General features: G+C 42.7%; 1 protein-coding gene across 1 annotated transcript in view; it reads left to right on the top strand.

Annotated features, from left to right (window-relative positions):
* The window catches only part of TMEM232 (transmembrane protein 232), a 263,702-nt gene that overhangs the window by 140,542 nt on the left and 110,867 nt on the right, over nucleotides 1–12,293 (top strand). The gene's annotated exons all lie outside the window — the stretch shown is intronic.

Below are 12,293 nucleotides of genomic sequence, written 5' to 3'. Positions count from 1 at the left end.
TAAATTTTTGAATGTTTTTAAAATAGGAGGATCTGTCTTATAAGGCAATCAGTGTGGCTTGTAAATCAGTGGAAACATTTCAGGGCAGTGGAGCAAGTAAGGACATATAAAAACACTGGACACAAGATTTCTAAATCAGAGAGAGAAGAAAGAAGGGTTCAGGGGTGTAAACTTTCCAATTTCCTGGAGAGGGGGCCTGGGGCTGGGCCAGAGGCATTGCTATATCTGGTCCTTAAAAGAACCGGGGCCTAGTGACAACATAGGGAGGAGCCAATGACATCACAGGGAGGGGCTTCCATTGCCATCATCTATGGAGGTGGGGCCATGGGGGATTTAGGGAGGGGCTCCACACAAATTTAGGGGGACCCGGGCACCCATGGGGACCCTCCTAACAATGCCCCTGGGCTGGGCTAAACCTAGGAAAAGATGGGAGTTGGCCAGTAGATATAGTGCTTGTGTAGAAACGTCATTCTGTTTGTGGAGTTAACTTTCTATGGGCCGCAGGGGGGAGGGGCCAGTTCTGGAGTAGAATGTGATTGGAGGGAAAGTGAGTTGGTGGAAGGGTGTTGGAAGTTTACAGTTGGTGGCTGAAGAGAGAGAGAGAGACAGAGAGCGATGGCTCTGAGGGGAGAGGTAGATCTAATGTAGCCCCAGGTATCAAAGGATCATGCCTGCCATCCACAACATCTAATTAGGTCATGAGTATAGAGAAGCAGAGGGAGAGAGAGTAGGGGTTTCTTTTTATGTTGTATTATTCCTTCCGTTCACTGTATATCTGCCTGTGTATAGTTAGAAGTTAAATAAATGATTTTTGGAATTTATGAAAGAAGAAAGATGTTCTGTTCCACATAGTCCCCCAACTGCTTGGGCCCACTAGCAGAGGAGGGAGGTTAGGAGGCTGTCCCGCCTAACCAGGACCCACTACAGGGACAGTGGTGGCAGCAACTACCCGGAGACAGGAGACAGCCCTTTCAGGTGCCTGGCCAGAGTCGAAAACAGAGGGTAAGCAGAGCGGGGTCTCCCAGTGGGATGAAAGGCCCCAATTTGCCACATCTTGGTGAGCAGTGGTGGGATAAGGACAGACAGAGGGAAAGAAAACTGAGCCAAAAGTCTGATGGTGCAGGCATTTAAAATTGGTGTATCCACCAGACAGTGACGGAAGCTTTATTTTATTTTCTCGGGTTTGCCAAAGCAGGGAAAGGTTAAGTTAGTTAGGATGGAGCCTGCCACGATACGGAACATTCTAAAGATGACAAAACCACAGCTCCAGGAAGAATGCGCAAAGCAGAATCTGGAGTGTAAAAATATGACTGTGGCAGATTTGCATGCCCTCCTAATAGACCAGAACCAGCAGGCTGGGGCATCTGCAGATGTGCGCCTAAACCAGCCAGAGGCGAACTTCCAGCTGCAAATGGAACTGGAACGGATGTGTATTCAGGCAGAGAGGGAACTGAGAGAACATGAACTGGAACTCCAGCAGGGCAAGCAGAGATCCGCAGGCAAGAGCAAGAAAGAGAGGCAGAGACCCTCAGGCAGGAGCGGGAGGAGCAATGGAAACACAAGCTCAAGATTCTGCAACGGAAAGCAGCCCAGAGCAAGAAAATACAAGTTACCCCCAAGGATTTTGTGGCATACAAGGAGGGAGAAGACCCCTCCGTATACCTTTCCAACTTCGAGAAGCCAGCCAAGCAGTGGGGAGTTGCAGAGGAAGACTATGTCTTACCTTTGTAGTATCCTAACTGGGGAACTCGCAACTATTTATCACAGCATGCCTATGGGGGACAGCGGGATAACTTTTGCAGCATATAAAGCCACTGTCTTTAAAAGATTTAAACTAGGGCAAACCACTTTCGGAAGCAGTTTGGGGGCTTGGCCCCACAACAATGTAAATCGTATTATGAATTTGGGGTAAAGCTAAATGAGTTGGGGAGGAGATGGGCAGAGGAGGCAAAAGCCCAGGATTATGAGGCTTTGTTCCAGTTGTTGGTTTTAGACCAATTTTACTTTAAACTTCCGAAGGAGTTAAAATGCCTGGTAAAAGATAAGGAGCCAAAAACCGTTGCAGAAGCCTCAGAACTGGTGGACAAGCTGGTGCTGAACAGGGAGGGGTTGGATTGTAGGACTTCCCATTTGGGAAGGAAAGAGAGGGGTTCCCAGAGGGGTGGGAAAGTACAACCTTCCCCCAAAAGGGAAGGGGCACCTGCCAAGGCAGAGGGCAGGAAGTCCCCCAATTTGACAAATTGGAAATGGCCCCAGGTTCGCAGGTGTTACAAATGTGGGGAGGCTGGGCACCTGAAGTCAGCCTGCCCACAGTTGCAAACTGAGACCTCCAAACTCCATTCAAACGTACCAGTTACACAAAAGGAGAAAGAGGAGAAGGTGGCAGTAGTAAGCCATGAGAGCCTCTTTACCTGAATGAAGCCAGCAGAAAACTGGAGTGATTTTGTGGAACCAGTGAGATTGAAAGACCAGTTGGTTTTGGGACATGCTGACACTGGCTCCTCGGTAACCTTGGTGAGGGCAGATCTGGTGTCAGAAACTGATATTGTCCCTGATATGGCATACAGAATCCAGAGGGTTCTGGGTCCACCTGCCATGATTCCTGTGGCCTAGATACCAGTGGAATGGCGAGGGTCAGTAGGTCTCACGGAGGTGGGAGTAATGAAGGAACAGGTGGTTTCAATGTTATTGGGCTGGGATTTGTTGGCTGGCCAGTATACCATTAATGCAGTAACATGCAGCCAAACCCTCAGAGGGGGGTGGGAGGAGGAAGGCAACTTCACAGAAGCCTCGGGAGGAGGGAGTAACCAGGTTACAGAGGTTGAGGACAGGGTAGTCTCTCAGGAGTGGGAGAACCAGCCAGTCTCCAGCCCTGAGGGAGAGTGTTTCAAAGGGGAAGAAGGGTGCCATTCCACTCAGGAGCAGCTGGAAACTGTGGAGCCTTCCAGACTGGAAGGGTGTCAGTTGAGTAATGCTAAAAACCCCACTGAGGGAACTGAGGACACCAACCAAATCTTTGCCAAGGGTCCTGGAAACAGTGGGAGTAGGGGTGGTCTAGAGGAACAGATGGTAGAAAGTCTGAGGGATCCAGAAATGTTTCTGTCAGAGGTTCAAGGAGACCCTAGTATGGAACAACTGCGCAATGGGGCAAGGAATCAGGAAGTGGAGTTCTCAGATGCTCTTTCTGAGCAAGTAGTATGGAAGCAGGGTCGATTATATAGGCTCTGGTTACCACCGAATAGAAAAGGGTCTTGGGAAGCAGTTTGTCAGCTTGTGGTTCCAGAGAATTTTGTTTTCTCTTGATATGACCAAAGTATGATAGCCTTAGAAGTCTTTCGCACTCAGCCTTTACAGCGCATTCATTACCATTTCGCATCCCATGTTTTCCTGTCTTTTACACTTCCGAGCTAGTCATGTGATGCAGCTCTGGGCTAAGTTAGGTTTTCCCTGGGGTATCTGACTATGGACATATCGCAACTTTTTTTTTTGCCTCAGATGCTGACTCGCACTTGGGCCGGTGAAAGTAAGTGTAAAATGTTTGCCTCTTCCCCCCCCTTTTCCTTTCTTATCACAAGTTGATTGGTCAAAGCAGATTTAACCACACCCACCCTTGTCAGCTCCCCTAACCCTTCTCTCGCCATTTGCACAAAGCAGCAGCTCAGCTGTGCCCATTGCTCGCCTCCTCTGCCCACTTCCCTTCTCATCTCCCCATCTGATTTTTTTTTACTGCTTCTGAAGGGCAGTATCGTTGTGGCATCAACCACTTTAAAACAGAATTGTGGGCATTTAACAGTCCCTTCTGATGCGTGGTTGAGCTAGTACAAAACAAGCAGAACAACGACTCTAATGCATCTGACAAAGAGAGCTGTGGTTCTCGAAAACTTATGCTACAATAAACTTGGTTAGTCTTAAAGGTGCTACAGGACTTTTTACTATTTTGCAACTGCAGACTAACATGGCTAACTTCTCTGGAGCACCAAGAGAAATTCTGAACAGGACTCCAAGTGCCCTCCTTCCAGTTACTCTGGCAGTTTCCAGACAGGGTGTTGAAAGCAACTCTGTTTTGGACGGATCCTGGGCAGGTGGCAGCAAATAACTTGTGTACCTGCTCTTGGGCTGCCCGGAATCCACTCAAGGCTGTGATAGTGGGCTTTCAGGTTTTACAAGAATAAAAGAATAAAAGAACATGAAAGACACTGCAGACTCGGACAACCTGAAAAATCAGCAGTGGCTGAACATAGCCTAACGCAAACAGGGCACAGTATCTTATTCCAGGACACCAAAATACTGGACAACACTTCCAACTACTTTGTCAGACTGCACAGGGAAGCCATTGAAATTCACAAGCATAAGCAAAACTTCAACAGGAAAGAAGAAACCTTAAGAATGAACAGAGCATGGTTTCCAGTTCTGAAAAACACCAGGCTAACAAAACATTCTATCCCCGACAATAGCCCTGCAGAGAAGATTAGCACATCAAGTACCAATCCATATGCAAAAGAACCTCCTCAGGATACAGTGAAGCCTCCCGCCATTAGCATTCCACACCCTGGGAAACTCTCACAGGATGACTCAGCTCAACCCCACCCCTCCTGAGTAGATACAAATGACCTACATCTTTTCCACACTGTGACACTGAGAGATCTCTGTCTTTTGGTGCTACACCTCTGAAGATGCCAGCCACAGCTGCTGGCGAAACGTCAGGAACTACAATGCCAAGACCACGGCAATACAGCCCGGAAAACCCACAACAACCATCGTTCTCCGGCCGTGAAAGCCTTCGACAATACATAGCACATAAATGTATATAAAATAGAGAAGGTTTTTTATAAAAAAAATTTAGGATGGAAACTAAAGGGTACAGAAATTTAAAAAAGAGAAAATGAAAGATAGAGCTGGCAAAAAGGAATTATGTCCTACAAGTGGGACTTCACAACAAAATGTCATAGCTTGTTATTACTTATAATATCCTCTAAATGTACCCCTATATGGAAGACTGCAATATGGACATGAATTACGGAGTTGAGGGGGAGCACATTAAAAAGATGGCAAATTGCTGTGTCTATGTATAAATGTAATCCTAAATTATAACTCCAACTTGTGTATCTTGATTGGGCCAGAAAGGAGGACAGTTCATGCAATACAAGGACCCTGGTGTTGTCTGTGAACTCATGGACCAACACTTTTCAGTTTCTTGTGCTAGTCTACAAATGGACCTAGATTTTTTCCCTCTTGAACTTGATTATAACAATACAACTGTAAATTCATTCTGACATCCAAGCAATTGCTTGTTGTTTCAGAATCAGTCTCTTTCTAGTTTCTTCTCTACTGCCTTACATTTTATACATTAGTTCCACTTTCCCAAGCACTTGGAGATTAAATGTTGGTATTTTCGGTGCGCTAAAAACTTGTAACTGGCAGTGCTAGTGAATATACATCTTTATTTAACATTTTAAAAAGCACTTTGAAATGTTTTGATGTACCAGGGACTGTGTAATACCTAAATGAAGAATATCCTTCTGGGGAATAAGGGCAAGCCAGAGCTCATCCACCTTGAATTATTTGCATTTTTTGCTATAAATTTCCTAACACTTCAGAGGCATTAAAGCAACAGAGTGGGGGAACCCAGCGGAGCCCATGCTGGTGCTTATGGCAACATAGAAAGGTGGCTGCTACTCACAATGCAGACACAATTGCTGTGAATTAGTGGAAAAAATCCAATGAGAATATTTTGTATATATATATATATATATATAATGAGAATATAATGAGAATATTTTGTGTATATATATATATATATATATATATATATATATATAAATACAAAATATTCTCATTGGATATATATAAAAATGAAACATGCTAAGTGAATCCCAGCATAAACATGCAAGTGGAAAGCATCCATAATTTGGCTAGCTCTTTTATCTCTACGTGGAGACCGGGTACATGTCTAATAGCTGGAGAAAATGCATGTTAGTACCAATACGAGGATGGGGCTAGATATTATGGAAGATGTGAGGCTGCTCCTGAGGCAGATCCTCTGTGTCTCCTTCTGCCCCTTTGTCATGGCCAGGGACTCTCAATAGTAATTATGACCTAATTCTACTGCAAGTTTTTCCCCAGTACTTCACTATATTGGCTGCAGCTTATGGGACAGGGTGCATGCTAAATGCCCCTAGAGAGGGGGTTCATGAGGCTGGGATTGCTGTTTTAACACCAGTCCCATAACCTTTATAACATTTAGCTCCAACCTAAGAGAAAACAAGAAATTTCATATTGTGACCCTACTCCTAAACCTGGAAAGGGGCACTGGGTGAAAGAGTGTTCAACTCTCTCCTCCTTTGCCTTTTCCACAATTTTGAATATTGTTGGGTGGGGGGAAATCCAAGTAAAAGCACTTGAACCTGTCATACCCCCACTCCTGATGCAAGTACAGCATTGGATGTGCATTTTAAATCGTAGATGAGGCATGGGAGGAAATAATGAAACATACTCCTCCCCTTAAGGACGTTTCCAGTGACCTGGGTTTGTGAATTAACTTTTAAAACACTGTGTAAGATTGTAATTATGGATCCTTCCTGTCGTATCTTTTTTGGCCATAAATAAAATGTTATGATTTGATTGCAGTGGAGTGATTTAGGTTACAAAGTATTAAATAGAATTTAAGATTCTCCATCAATTGAGGGAAGTATCCTTATTGTGGGTTGTGCTTGCTCTTTGGTCTATGGGCAGGGTATATTCAATTTTTTTTGTGTGCAAAGGCTTCAGCTATCCTTAAGAAGTAGGCCCCCAGTCCATGCCCACTCCATGGCTTGATGAGGGCCCACAGCTCTCCCTGGTAGAGCTACTTTGCTTAAACATCTGAAAAAACCTGAAAATATATAGCCCCTTCACTTCCTGCCTGTTTGCAGCAGCAGTGGGGACAGAAAAGAAGGAAGTGGCTCACTGTCATCAAGAGCAGATGCCATCCTGGTTACTATGTAATCCCTGACACAGTCTCTAGCTCCCAACATTGGCATCCATTGCAGCATGTGGATGAACCCCTGGTAGGTGGATCACTTCTCCGGTACCAACATCTCCATGATTCCTTATCAAGGAAAGAAACTGCTTCTCTGGGTGGAAAGCCACCTCAAGTTTTTTCAAGTCCAGCATCTCAGGGCATCTTGAACCTGAAAGTAGATGGACTGAGCCACTGAGGTCTGGATGCAGGAATATGATCCTGCAACCCCAGAGACCTTTGCACGAGGTTGAACCTTTCTTGTCTGGGTCTCTGTGTGTCTCTGGTCAACAACAAGGACCCTAGATTCCTATTAGATTTCATTTGTAGGGAATGAAGGCAAGATTGTTCTCTAAGTCCACTGCCCCCTGAGGCTCCTCTATGCCTTTCCCCCAATGTACCATTTAACTAGGACTCTCAAAAGAACAAAATGGAATTGACAGGGTTCTTCTTCACCAGCTTGCACTGGTCTTAGAGACCAAGGTCTCCCCAACCTAGTGGCATCTTACATTCATTATCCTGAGTGTGCATGACATTCTCCTTCAAGGACTTCTGTTTCATCCCAATCCTGGGTGGCTCCGCCTCTGCACCTGGAAATTGATGGAGGCCGCTACAGGGCCACAGATATCCAGTTAGGATCATCTAAATGGTCCTAGCCTTTAGGCAGCCTGCTACTCACTGAGCTTATGAGGTCTTTTGCAGATGAGTTCCAGGAAAAAGACCAGGGCAGCATCAGGGAGCATAATAGAGATACTTTGCTCCCTTCAAGATAGCCCGAAACTAACCCAACACACCTTGATGACAGGTGGTGACCTTGTCCTTGCCGTGTTAAGGGCCAGCCACTCTCCAGGTACAGCCTAATAGGGTTGTTCCTCCAGTGAGTGTCACTATCCAACTACCAATCAACACTGTTTCCAATCTTGAGACATAGACAAAGTTCTGCTGGTCATGCAGATGCCCCATTTAAACATTTAAGAAACTTTTCTTTCAAAAAGGTGTCCCTAAAGGTAACTTTTTTCATAATCATCTCTTCAGCCAGAATGTTCCCAGAACTCTCAACTGCCTCAATCAGGGAAGAACTTGTTCCTTCCAACAGCCTATGTAACACTACTCACTGATCCTCCTTCACCCTGAAGCATTCCTTCATCCTCAGCACTCTGGAACTCCCTCTCCCTTCCTTCTGCTCTTACTCCAGCCATTCTAAGGAATGGGACTGGCATTAACTTGACATCTGGAGAGCAATTTTTATCTCATTAAGCACTGGCCTGCCTTTCAGATCTCATACTATTTATTGGTCCCCCTTTCCTCCCACAACATGGGAATGTCTATAGACAGATGGGTCAAAGCTCACATATGGCTGGTATAAGAGGTACAGCATCAGCTCCCCTGCTGTATTGTGGGGATAATAATAACACTAACCTGTCTAGAAGAGCAGTATATAAGTGCAGTTATCATCATCACCATCAAGTCACCATCCACACCACCAGAAGGGCTACTACTCCAGCAGCATTCTTCACCAATACCTCCACTAGGGAAATCTGTAGGGCAGAGACTTGGTTTTGTTCACCTCAACTGAGGAGGCACTTGACAATGGGTTGGTTGTTGCCCAGTAATTTCTCTCCTTCAGGCTTGAGCTGCCTGGGATATCAGAGCTTTTCAATATCTTATTGTAAGGATACCTTCATTCACTGTTGGAGAATAAAACAGTGGACTTACTGTGCGGGTTTTTTCTGCTCAGTGGATTAGAAAGTATCTTTCCCCATCATTGTGGCAGAGGAGGAATGGGGAGGGGGGGGTCTTGCCCCCATCTCTGGCTGGGATACTGTCAATTTACTCACATGTATTTTAGCAAGATATGAATGGGGGGTGGTCTGCCTCCTAAGAATACTGGAAGGCTTTGCAAACATTTGTATATGCCCTGCCCACAGAACGAAGAGAAGGCACAATCCACTGTAAGGATACTGTCCAATCTACTAATGAGAAGAAACGCTCATGGCAAGTTTTTCTTGCTTTCCTTCATCTAGACTTGGCCAGAAACAGAACCTGAATGGCAAGAGTTCATGAAAAATATAAACAACAACCTCTTTACTCAGAGACTTCACAATAATTACTTTTTGCTTTCAATAAATGCAGATCTGTGGTTTATTTCCATTTTTTTCTCAAGAAAATGCTTTGGTTACAGGAGCAGTGTATTTCCCAGTGCTGAAAACATGGACCACATGTATCTTTCTCATCAGCATAGGTGTGTTCTCATTTTAATGGGACTTTTCCTCTCAGCACATTGAGGAAGCTTTTTCCCACTATAAAGAAATAAAACTTTTTACTGGACAGTACATGTCAGGCATGCATAAAGAACTCTTTAAGTCTAATATACATATTTTTAAACATTATGAAATGAAGTTAAGATGTATTAAGTAATTAAATTTTGAGGATATTAAGCTGTGATAATACAACATTACAGACTTAATTTGGTTAATGAGACAAAAGACTTACGTTCCCCTCCTAATTTCTCTAGTGGTTGGTTGTTTTATGAGTTTCATCTTTCTCAAAGATTATGGTTCAGATAGCTCAGTGCTTGAAAAATGGGGCAACAGCTCATGTCAAATATAAGATCAATTAGACTTACTTGTATGATAAGAAATGCAGGCATTATCTAATATCCTTACCTCTGGGGGCTTTATATCATGGAATATTTTGTACTTGAGCACATGAGAATGGAATACATACAGCTATGTATGAGGATGAGGATGATGTATAAAATCACTTTCCCCATAGGAAAATTTATTTATTATTATTTATTAATGCACAGAAACCATGGCTTCTGTTTCTATGTATTTTGTCAAGACAGTGTTTAAAATGCCTTTGCACTATTCACAAATAATACAGTTAATTAGGGAGTATTTTTTAATATAGAAAATGTCCAGCCTGCCTTTTAAATCTCACAAGAAAAAAACCAAGAGGTTGTCACCTAGTCACTGTAGCATAATAAATGAGCTTAGATGTTGATGGTCCCTAGGAGATTTGCAATGAGAATGATTTCTCACTGTGGGCAATCCTGAAGCATATGTTGGCACATTGAGGAAGAATAATCATGTCTAAAAGCTTTCTGCCATCTGCCTCAAAACATGAAATGCAGAAAGAGAGAGAATTAAAAAAAACACCCTCACATCTAAATGTTCATCCTTAATACCCCAGCTCTCTATTATGATTATTGTGCAGAGCTTTATTTTAAGTAAAGCCTTTTCATTCTCCTTTTTTAAAGGCCTTTATTGAATTATGTTACAGCAGTAAATTGTAAAAAGGAATGCAATAATGAATAACATTCTTACTAGAGAATGAATGAGTATCACAGATTCTTTTGAAATATTCCATGATTTTATCTGTAATTTAAGGAGAGAATAGTTCTTCACTTGAAGAAATCTGTCAGTCATTTTAATTTTAATTTTTAGTCTTACGGAGGTCTATGCAAAGGCAGAGGCCACAAGTGTCAGCTGCATGTGGCTTAAATGCAGAGAACACTTTCCAATTTCTTACTCCTGCTAGAGGCTGACAATTGGATTGGATCTTGAGGGCTGCCTGATGCTCAAGCCCAGTTTGTTTTGGCTACAAAGCAAAGAGCAGCAGCATTGTGTTATGAGCTCTTTCCATAAAGAATATGCCTGCATGCTATCTTTTTGTCTGCTCCTTTGCTGAGCACCATCTGTGAACTCTCCATGTTGGGAATAATTCCATATTTTTGTTTGCAGAAATGATACAAAAATGCTTTCTTACTGTTCATGATCCATATTCATGACTGTCTGTCCTGCATGTGCACCTGCATTATACAGAGGACGATGCGGGGAGCGGGGGCAGTGCACAGATCTGTGTAGATACACTTCCAGGCCATGGTAGAAGAGCTGCTCTAGAGGCTTCATTTGCTGTGTGATGGACATCCAAGTGGTGCGTTGCCCACACCCCAGTCTCATTGTGTAGAACTACTCACCATGACCTGTATAAAAGGAATTCAAAGTATGCTCCCTCAAGTACAATAGAACTCTTCAGTAATGTACATAAAGGAACAACCCCCTTTAAAACAAACCATGTGTGCAAAAATTAAGCAAACAGTTTTGGGCACACAAGGTGTTATTCTGAAGGGTTTTTAAATTTAGCAATTTAAAAACAAACTAACCAAAAATCCTTCAAAAGGAAACTTTACCAGCAAAAAAGAGAGTTTTCTTTTTTTAAAAAAGTGTTACGTATGTTGGTTATTATATTACACTAGGACACAATTGAACTCTGTAACATAAAAATAAAAACAGAAGAAATGCCTTGAAAAAGACACCCTTGTAAACTAAAAAAAGCACACCCTTTTTTGGGGTGGGGGTGGGGGTTATAGAGTTCCTTTTGGAGTTATTGTAATGTTGCATCATGTTGTATACTAATTATGTTGTTTGTTGCAATAAACAGAAATGTTTGTATCCTACACTATTGTCTTGCTGCCTTAAATAGATGTTTGTACGTGTTGTTTTGTTTCTTTCCCTTTTCTACAAACCGAGCCAAATTGCATTATTTTGTCTTACTAGGAATCTTTGCTGTTAGATACAAATATTGTAGAAAAACTCAGAGTTCTGGTACTGTGATGAAGAACTCCATGAAGGGCAATTTAAGACAAAATCACTTATGGGATAGGTTCTCATGTAACTTTTTCCATGCCAGGAAAAATTACGTAAAACATTATGATTGGCTGCATAAGTATCTGCTCTGAAAGGGTATACTGAGCCCCATATCCATAGTGAAGAAAAGAAATGTTAACAATGCAATTCTAAGCGGAGTTGCACACTTACACCTAGTACTTTTCTTGGACTTAGGTACTCAATTCTCTTTTTGAAAATGAAGCATGGGAACTATTCTTTAGGGTCAGTTTTTATTTTACTTTTTGCAGTTTAATCTTTATGGAAAATGTGTGATGAATTAATTCTTTATCTGCGGTTTCATAGTCTGGTATTTAACATCCATAATTGTGCAGATACCTCGGTAATCTCATCAAGATTTTGGAAGAGGGGTAGGAATGGGTTCGGTTCCCCTTACCAGAGTCCAAGATTAGCCTAGGCTGATATGTTCTATTCATGTCATAAAATTTTAAAAAGTCTTTAAACATTCATGCAATTGTATATATAAGATATCATCGCTGGGGAGATGGAGGTGATATGTTACAAGTTTGTACCAGGCTCAGAGGAAAGATGCTTGGGTATTAATTCTCACAATTCCACAAGCATGGAATGTCTGGGATGTTGTGCAGTTCTTGACTATGTTGTTG

The sequence above is a fragment of the Eublepharis macularius genome, chromosome 8, assembly GCF_028583425.1.
Source record: "Eublepharis macularius isolate TG4126 chromosome 8, MPM_Emac_v1.0, whole genome shotgun sequence".
Taxonomy (NCBI): Eukaryota; Metazoa; Chordata; class Lepidosauria; order Squamata; family Eublepharidae; genus Eublepharis; species Eublepharis macularius.
This window is presented reverse-complemented; position numbering and strand designations above follow the sequence as displayed.